Consider the following 8,704-nt stretch of genomic DNA (forward strand, 5'->3'; position numbering starts at 1 on the left):
TGTTTCTCAATGCTATGGTTTAGATATGTGTAAGTATGTCCTCCCCCAAGGTTTATGTGTTGGAAACTCCACTCAGTCAAGGCTGTCTCACACCAGCCATAGCCTGGGATCTCAATGTTAGACCTCTTTAGTTCATTTATAATGACTTTTCCCCTGGACATTAAGCATTTCCAGGATGACAGCAGAGAAGGTGCCAGCATCTGCTGGTAGAACTCCTTCAACCCCTGAACTTGGCAAGGAGGCGGATCACTGTTCCGTCTATATCTGCCCCCGTGGCAGTTTTACCATGAAAGCTTCAGCTACCCATATCTGTCATGGGATCTCGCTCAGCTCCATCTCAACCCTTAACAAACTCCATGAAGAGGCTTTGAGATGTAACATGATTATGATTCCTAATGGGCACTAATCTGTCCCACACTGCAGCTATCAAGTTACTTCTGCTCACTGGGTTTTTTGTTTTGTTTTGTTTTGTTTTTGTTTTGTTTTTTGTATTTGTTTTCTTTTTCTGTTGTTGTTTTTCCAAAGAAGGCTCAACCACATCAGATGTTTTTGGATACTGGAAAATCATCTCTATCTTTTAATGACAATAATATTTTAGATTCTCTTTGAAAACGATCCTCAGGAATGGTTGAAATTCTGAAAAACATCACCACAAGAGCTGATATTAAAAAAAAGAAAAAGAAAAAAACTCAAGTCTGTTGCTGAGTGGGGTGGGTAGCCTCTGAAATGACTGTGAATGAGTCTCACCTTTTGATATTCATGGCCTTGTGGCCTTGTCTAATCCCAGTCCCTTGAGTATAGACCAGACCTAGTGACTTGCTTCTAGCAAAAAGAATATGGCAAAAATGATGGACTGTCACTTTCAAGATTATGTTACAAACAGACTCTGGTTTCCCCTTCACTCTCTGGTCCCTGTCCTCCTGCTGCCTCTGTCTGTCTCTCCCCCCGCCCCCCACCTGTCCTCCTTCCCTGGCTTTGCTCTGGCTGAAGCAAACTGTATGTTGTGCATCACCCTACGAAGAGGCCCACATGACAAAGAACTGTTGTCTCTGTCCAGTGGCCTCTTAGGCCATGAGGGCTGCCTGACAGCCACATGAATGAACTTGGAGAAGAACTCCAGTGAAGCCTTGGGATGTCTGCAGCCCTGTCCAACACCTTGATTTCAGGTGTAACAGAACTCTTACTTACTTTATTTTATAGAGAGTGTGTTACAGTCATCCATTTAAACAGTACCCTGATTCCTATCCTACAGAAACTTGAGGCCATGTTGGTGATTTTAATCCCTTGTGTGTTTGGAGGTTTTTATTATAAAGCAATAGATGATCAGTACACGGAATAGTTGAAATACATGATATTTGGCCTTCTGTAGATTCTGGCTTAAAGAGTGTTTGCATTCTCTGAAACCTTTCTCCATATTTGACCATACCTGACAGGTGAAGGAAAGATCCATGAATCTTACCCCAGGAAGTTCCTTTGTGAGCCCCAGCTCTGTAGCTGATTGATCTGATACTTCTGGGTTTATTTATCTTTTAAAAAGGCATAATAAGGCCAGGCATGGTGGTACATGCCTGTAATCCCAGCTACCTGGGAGGCTGGGGCAGAGGGATCACAATTTCTAAGGCAGCCTTGGCAATTTAGTAAGACCCTATTTCAAAACAAAAAATACAAAGAGGGGGGAATGTAGCTCAGGTTTAGAACAAGCCAGAGTTCAATCCCCAGTACCACAAAACGGAGGGGGAAAAAAGGTATAATAATTCCTAGTCTACTTTTCAGAGTTAGTACAGTCACTAAATGATACATTTGAAAACACTTCTAACAACAAGTGACTCTTGGTACAAATATGGAATGTGTTGTTTTTAAAAGCCAGACCTGGCTCTGTTGTCGTTTTCTGTTCTGTTCCTTTAAACACACCCAGCCCTGTACAACCCCAATTGGGTGATGAAATTGAGCCTGAGAAATACGACTGGGTGAAACTGTACACCACCCAGCAAAGGTCAAAGGCAATGCTGAGATGCTACTGGAACACACTCTGTCTTAAAAGTGTCCTTCCTCCTCCAGGGAGTCTGTGGTCAGAGGACATCCTGGCATGTGCAGATGAGCACTTCCTCCCGGGAACTGGGGTGGGGCAGAGGGTGAGGTCTTTCCTGGTGTTCTAAGTTCAACTGAACCTCTTTTCTGTAAAATAGACAAAGTGCCTCATGACTTCCTGTATTCTATTCTCCGGGGTGTCATCCTTGTAAGGAAATACTGAACTTCAAGAGGAAGTGTGTTCACTAAAATAGAAGTAATAACTAAATGATGTAAATCAGAATAACAAGATGTATGTAGGATTAAAAGAAAACACTAAAAAACTTGTAAACCAAATCTAAAAGTTGGTGAACCAAATGTAAAAACAATTATATAAATATTTAGCTCAGTTAATCATAAGAATTTTATCAAACAAGGTGTCTGAGATATTTCTGTGCTGCTTAGCTCAAAATGTTTTCTGCATTTTGTGAAATGTCCACAATGAACTTTCATGATTAAGAATGGAGAGGATTTAATGAGAAAAACTTCCAGAAAATAGAGTTTCACATATTTTCTTATTGTTTACAGAAAGAAACACAGGAATGATAGGTTCAGAACTGATGAGTATGCAGGAACAGGATGGGAGGTGGGGACAGAAGTGAGACTTCTCAGAGTACCGTAGTCCCCGCTTAGCCACAGGGATACAGTCCAAGACCCCTTGTAGATTCCTAAAATCACAGATTGTACTGAACCCCATGTATGATTTTCCTATACATACATACCCACAATGAAGTTTAATGAGATTAACAACAATAACAAATAACAAAGTAGATTGACAATAACTAATAATAAGATAGAAAAATTATTATATACTGTAATAAAGCCTATGTCAATGTGGTCTCTTTTCTCAAAATATTCTATGATACTGTAGGCACCCTTCTCTTTTGATGATGATGTGAGATGATACGATGCTGCATATTAAGATGAAATGAGATGAATGATGAAAATATTGTAACATAGCATTATGCTATTAGATTCCATGGCAGTCAATCTAATAACCAAGACAGCTACTAAGTGACTAAGGAGAGGGTAGCATATACAGTGTGGATATGCTGGACAAAATGTTGATTTACATCCTAAGCAGAACAGAGTGAGATGGCATGACATTTTATCATGCAACTCAGAATAGAATGCAGAAGTTTTGAATTGTTTGTTTTTGAACACATAAATGTTTTATATATTCAAAATACAAAATTAAATCAAATAGATCTTTATATTTAAAAAATTAATATATATTTTATATATATATGGTTGATAAAATAATAACACAGAAAAGGAAGTGTTTCAGGTAACTTTTGATTTTAAGAAAATTTTGATTCTAGTTCATTCAAATTACTTTTATCTTTGACTGAATATCTGCAATTAATCGACTGCAAATAAAACAAAACAGTTTCTAAGGCCAAAAAGAACAGTAAGAAAAAATCTAAAATTTAATGTACTAGTTTTGTTCATAGTAGTAATAGAGGCATTTGCGATGGTTTATTTTACATGTCAACTTAACTAGGCCATAGGGTGTCCAGATATTTAGCCAAACATTATTCTGGATGTGTCTGTCAGAGTGTTTCTGGGTGAGATTAACATTTGAAATAGAAGATTGAGTAAAGCAGATTGTCCTCCCTAATGTGGGTGAACTTTATGCAATCAATTGAAGGCCTGAGCAGAACCTAAAGAAATCCTCCTGCCTTCTGTCTGACTGCCTTCAAGCTGGGATATCATAAGTCAATGATATTTTCTTGCCTTTGGACCAAAGCTAAAGTATCAGTTCTTCCTGGGTCTTAAGTCTGCCAGCCTTCAGACTGGAACTACACTATTAATGGCACTATTAGTCTTCTGGGTTCTCCAGCTTTCTGGTTGCAGATCTTGGAGTTTTTCAGCCTCTGTATTTGCATGAATCAATTCTTACAGCAAATCTCTCTCTCTTTTTCCCCACTCCCTTTTCTCTCTCTGGTGAGCCTTGACTGATACATTCATTATTATAATTTAAAAACAATTCTAGTTTTGCTTTGAATAGAGTAGATAAATAAATACATTAATCTACTTAAGAAATAAGATTTTTTCTGTAAGAGTAAGAAATGAAAATATAAACCAAAAGTTTTTAAAGCACTACGCTATGGCATTCCCCACTAAGGTATGAAGGCTCCCTGGAGAAATGGCTGAGTTCAGTTCTCAGGCAGAGAAAGCACAAGAGAAATCTGAGACAATTTATGTCAGATAACAGGGTGGAGCTCAAAGACATTAAAAGAACATGGACCAGCTGAAGAGGTTTTTCACTGACAGAATCTAGGATGGTGAGCATTAGAAGAAATGATGGTTAGTGTTCACAACAAATTCATTTGTAAAAATTGCAAATTTGTAATTTATAAATTATGTGTGTTCGTAAGTGTGAGTGTGTGTGTATGTATTGGGTGGGAGAGAGAGATACAAGAGAAGAAAAGAGAAGAGAAGAGGAGGGGACGGGAGGGGACAAGAGAAACAAACTGTCCTTTACAGAATAAGAGCTAATACACATAGCAAAGATTGTAGAATTTTAAAAACATCATTTTGAAGCCCCCGATATAACACTTAATTCAGGCAGGGATCCTTGTATATTCTTTAATACTTGGGCAAAATATTGTTAGTGACAGGTATTCACACAATATCAAAATCTTCCCTCAGAGAATTATTAATCAATAGCAAACAAAAGAAAAAAAACCAACCAACCAAAAACCCTATGTTTATATATCTACAGGATATTATAGATATAACCATAGCAAAAAACCAAATGTGTGTTGCACACATGCATTACACCCTACCTCATATGTCTCTTTACATGACAAACAAACCCTCAACATCACCTCTGCAATTTTCTTACCAAAATTTCTTAAAGATGAATCTGATTATGCATTTAGACTTTATTCTGAGTTGCAAGGTCGGGGGGATTAAAAAAAAAAAAAAAACGGGAGCCACCAGGAACAAAGTATAAGGAAACAGATAATCCAGGAGGTAGAATATTGTACAAAACAGTCAAATGAACTCTTCAAAAAAGACAATGCCATGAACCATACAGAAGGTGAGCTCTTCTTTAATAAAGTTCTAACAGTGATCTGCAATGCTTGATCACTAAGTTCCTGAGGTGAACCAAGGATGTCCATTAGGTATGAGATGATATAATAAAGTCATCAATTTCATTAGGTATGGTCATGATATTGTAGGTACCTTAATTCTAAGATTAAGAATGGTACCTTGGGCTGGGGATGTGGCTCAAGCGGTAGCGCGCTCGCCTGGCATGCGTGAGGCCCGGGTTCGATCCTCAGCACCACATACAAACAAAGATGTTGTGTCCGCCGAGAACTAAAAAATAAATATTAAAAAATTCTCTCTCTCTCTCTCTCTCTCTCTCTCTCTCTCTCTCTTTCTCTTTCTCTCTCTCTCACACACACACTCTTTCTTTAAAAAAAAAATGGCACTTTAATTCTAAGATTCATGCTCAAGCACCTAAGGGATCTATGGTAATAACAAATTTCTACTTTCAAATGGTTCATTTAAAAAGTGGATGAATTGATTGAGAATAAAAGAAGGATGCAGGGAAGGGGAGGGAGGAAGGAAAGGAGAGAGAAAGAAAGAAAGACAGATAGACAGACATATAAGACCACAGAGGAGAAACTACAAGCAAATGGTGCAAAACTAGTGAATCTAGGCCAAGAATACAAGTTTCGTTTCTGACTCTTTGTTTTTGAATGTTAGGAAATTATCAAAATAAGAAGTTGGAAGGATTAATGATAACACTTAGGGGAAAAAAATTGAGTTAAGGTGCTGCAAGAAAGATAAACGATTGATCTGAAATCTGAGATAAGAATAGTAACTTCCCCCACAGCTGGGGAGGAATACGCCCTGTGGCTGTCAAGGATTACTCTGTGACTGTGTGTGTGTGTCCTTAACAGGGCAAACCCAGCCCAGGTCCTCACAGGCAATCACTACCAGAGCAAGGAGTGCTTTTGCAGGACTGCCAAGTGATCCTGGGAGGCAAGGCTTGCAGGATGAGAGGGTCTCTTTCCAAAATAAAGTACAGGGAGGGAAATGAGTGGGCCTTGCCTGTGAATGGGGAAAGAATGCATATGTCAGTTGCACAATCAGGGGGAGAGAGCAGCAAAAGCAGGGGAGGAAGAGGAATGTGTGGCTGAAGGAAGAAATGTGGGCTCTGAGCTGGAAGCCTAGCATGATTTTGTACATGACAGCTCTGTTTCCCAACTTCTGGGAGAAGCCATTGCTAACAAAAGACTTTCTGTGTCTTCTCAGTATGTTTTGATTCTTTGAACTTGTCTCTCCATCTCCCAGCCCCCAATCCAAGATTACCTCCAAGACCTCTGCTCCCTCTCCTTCCTCTACAGCACTAAAAAGAAATACTGGGTGGCAATTTTTCCCAGGACTTTCCTACCAGTCTCTCATCTAAAACCCTCTTATGTTACTGAAAATTTGCGGGGGGAAAAATATGTGAGCCATAGAGTTTCCCCATTGGATGCAAAGAATCGTGGTTTCAGAGCATGAACCAGAATTATATCTTTTTCAAGTTCTCAGCAGGATGGACTCTTTTCAACTTATTTATATATAACAACAATTTCACCTGTTTTGAAAAGGTGTGATCAAAGCTGAAGGCTTTAAAATATATACAGATGCTGGCATTCACCTTTTGGCTAGGCGTCCCTAAACAGGTATCTCTGGCTCAACAGTGCAAAGAAGGGGCTGGGGGCATGTTGATGCTGGTTGTTCAGCCCATGAGAGAACAGGCCTGAGGCAGAACACCTGGCTAGAGCACCCTGCTACTTCCTTTCCCCGCATGAATCCTATTCAAAATATCCATTGTGATTTCTCATAAATTCATTTCCTTCAAAAGTCAGATTATAAATGTCATTGAGTTCAGGGAGAAGGTGGTTGTTTTTGTATAATCAACAAATCCCCAGATCCACAAAGGTTCCATATGCCTGATGGAGACTAAACATATACAGACAATACAGCCTGAAAGATTTTATGCTCCTTTTTGTACTGAGAATATGACTTTGACAGAGATATTATGCCCCAGGCCGCCAGACCTGAACCCAAAATTCAGTATAAGAACAGCAAATTTCTGGAAAACAACTTTCAATTGGCCAAACCAGTCAATAAAGCTGCCATTTTGGTATTTCATGGTTTATAAACTACAGCAAAGAACAGTGTAATGTTACATACCTTCGCTTCTAAGGACATCGTACCTGCATATATTTTATAAAGTGTAAACTGCCCTGAACACCTGAGAGAAATAGGAAGTCTGATGCACTCTTGATATATGTTTACCCATAATCTCTCTGACAATTCTACCATAGATCATTATTATTCCATTTCACACATGAAGAAACTGAGGTTCATGGAAAGTAAGTTGCCCAACACGAAGTCCTGCAAGAAAATAGCAAAGTGGTAGCGCACTCGCCTGGCATGCGCAAGGCACTGGGTTCAATCCTCAACACCACATAAAGATAAAATAAAGATATCGTGTCCACCTAAAACTAAAAAATAAATATTAAAAAAAAAACCCCGCTGGGGTAGCTGATTCCAAATTCATGGCTTGCTGTGGCATTGCCTGTCCTGGCCTCTGTTTCCCCGTGTGTCATATGCATGAGTGTCACTTCTTTGATCCCCGATGAGGCTGCTACATGAAGTCAATAGAGCAGTTTGATTTTTCAGAGGAAAAGAACCTTAAAAACATAAAGTCATGTGGAATGAGGTCAAAGAACCACTGGATGACTGCCCAGTTGGATTCTGGATCCCTGTGAGAACTGGAGAACAAATGTTGAAGAACAGATCCTGCCCTTTGGCACCCGTGGATGTCACAAAAATTCATGAAAACTCCTAGAGAAGTCCCTCTGCCTGTGTAAGACTTTTGTAACCCCAGCATTTAAGTGCTGCCCTGGGGCAGGCTAGCATGGTGGACACAGTGCTGATGCCCGCGCCTGGCACTGTCAGTCCTGATAAGGCTCCCTGCCCACAGGTGCGGAAGCAGAGCATCACAAGCCCTCTCCTCCTGCCTCCCTCTCACCTGGCCAATGAAGGTCCCCGTCAGCGCTGCTGGAACTTGGGGGACTGGAGCTCCCTCTGGGAGGCTCTCGGTGAACTTGCTTCAGACCTTGTGCCTTTCACATGGGAGGGATCCCAGGCAGCATGGCCTGAAATATTCATCTTCCTCTCCAAAGAGAATTTGTGCTCTGCTTTAACCAATAAAGCTTGAGCATTCTGCTTTCTGTTGCTTTTTTCCGCCCTCCTATAGGGATCTGATTGACACTGGTCTAAAGTTCTTCCTCTGCACCATGTTCTCTCCCATCACCAAGCCTTTGCCTAGGATGTGCCCTCTGCCTGGGGCACTTGGACTGCTCCAGCTCCCCTCCCTGGCTTTGACTTCTGGGTACTTCCAGTTTAAGGAAACCATGCCTTCTGAGAAGGCCTTGGGACTGGGCTTCTGCCAAGGAGTCCTACATGTTCTATACAAGTGGCATGGCAGGTACCACGTCTGTACAGGTCACTTCTCACAGTGTTACTAAGGCTTGGCTTGGGTCAAGTATCCCAGAAATGTCTGAGGAATAAATGAATAAATGAATGAACAAATGAACCTCTTTTAGAATGAAAATCTAAC

The sequence above is a fragment of the Marmota marmota genome, unplaced genomic scaffold, assembly GCF_001458135.2.
Source record: "Marmota marmota marmota unplaced genomic scaffold, marMar, whole genome shotgun sequence".
In the NCBI taxonomy this organism is placed as follows: domain Eukaryota; kingdom Metazoa; phylum Chordata; class Mammalia; order Rodentia; family Sciuridae; genus Marmota; species Marmota marmota.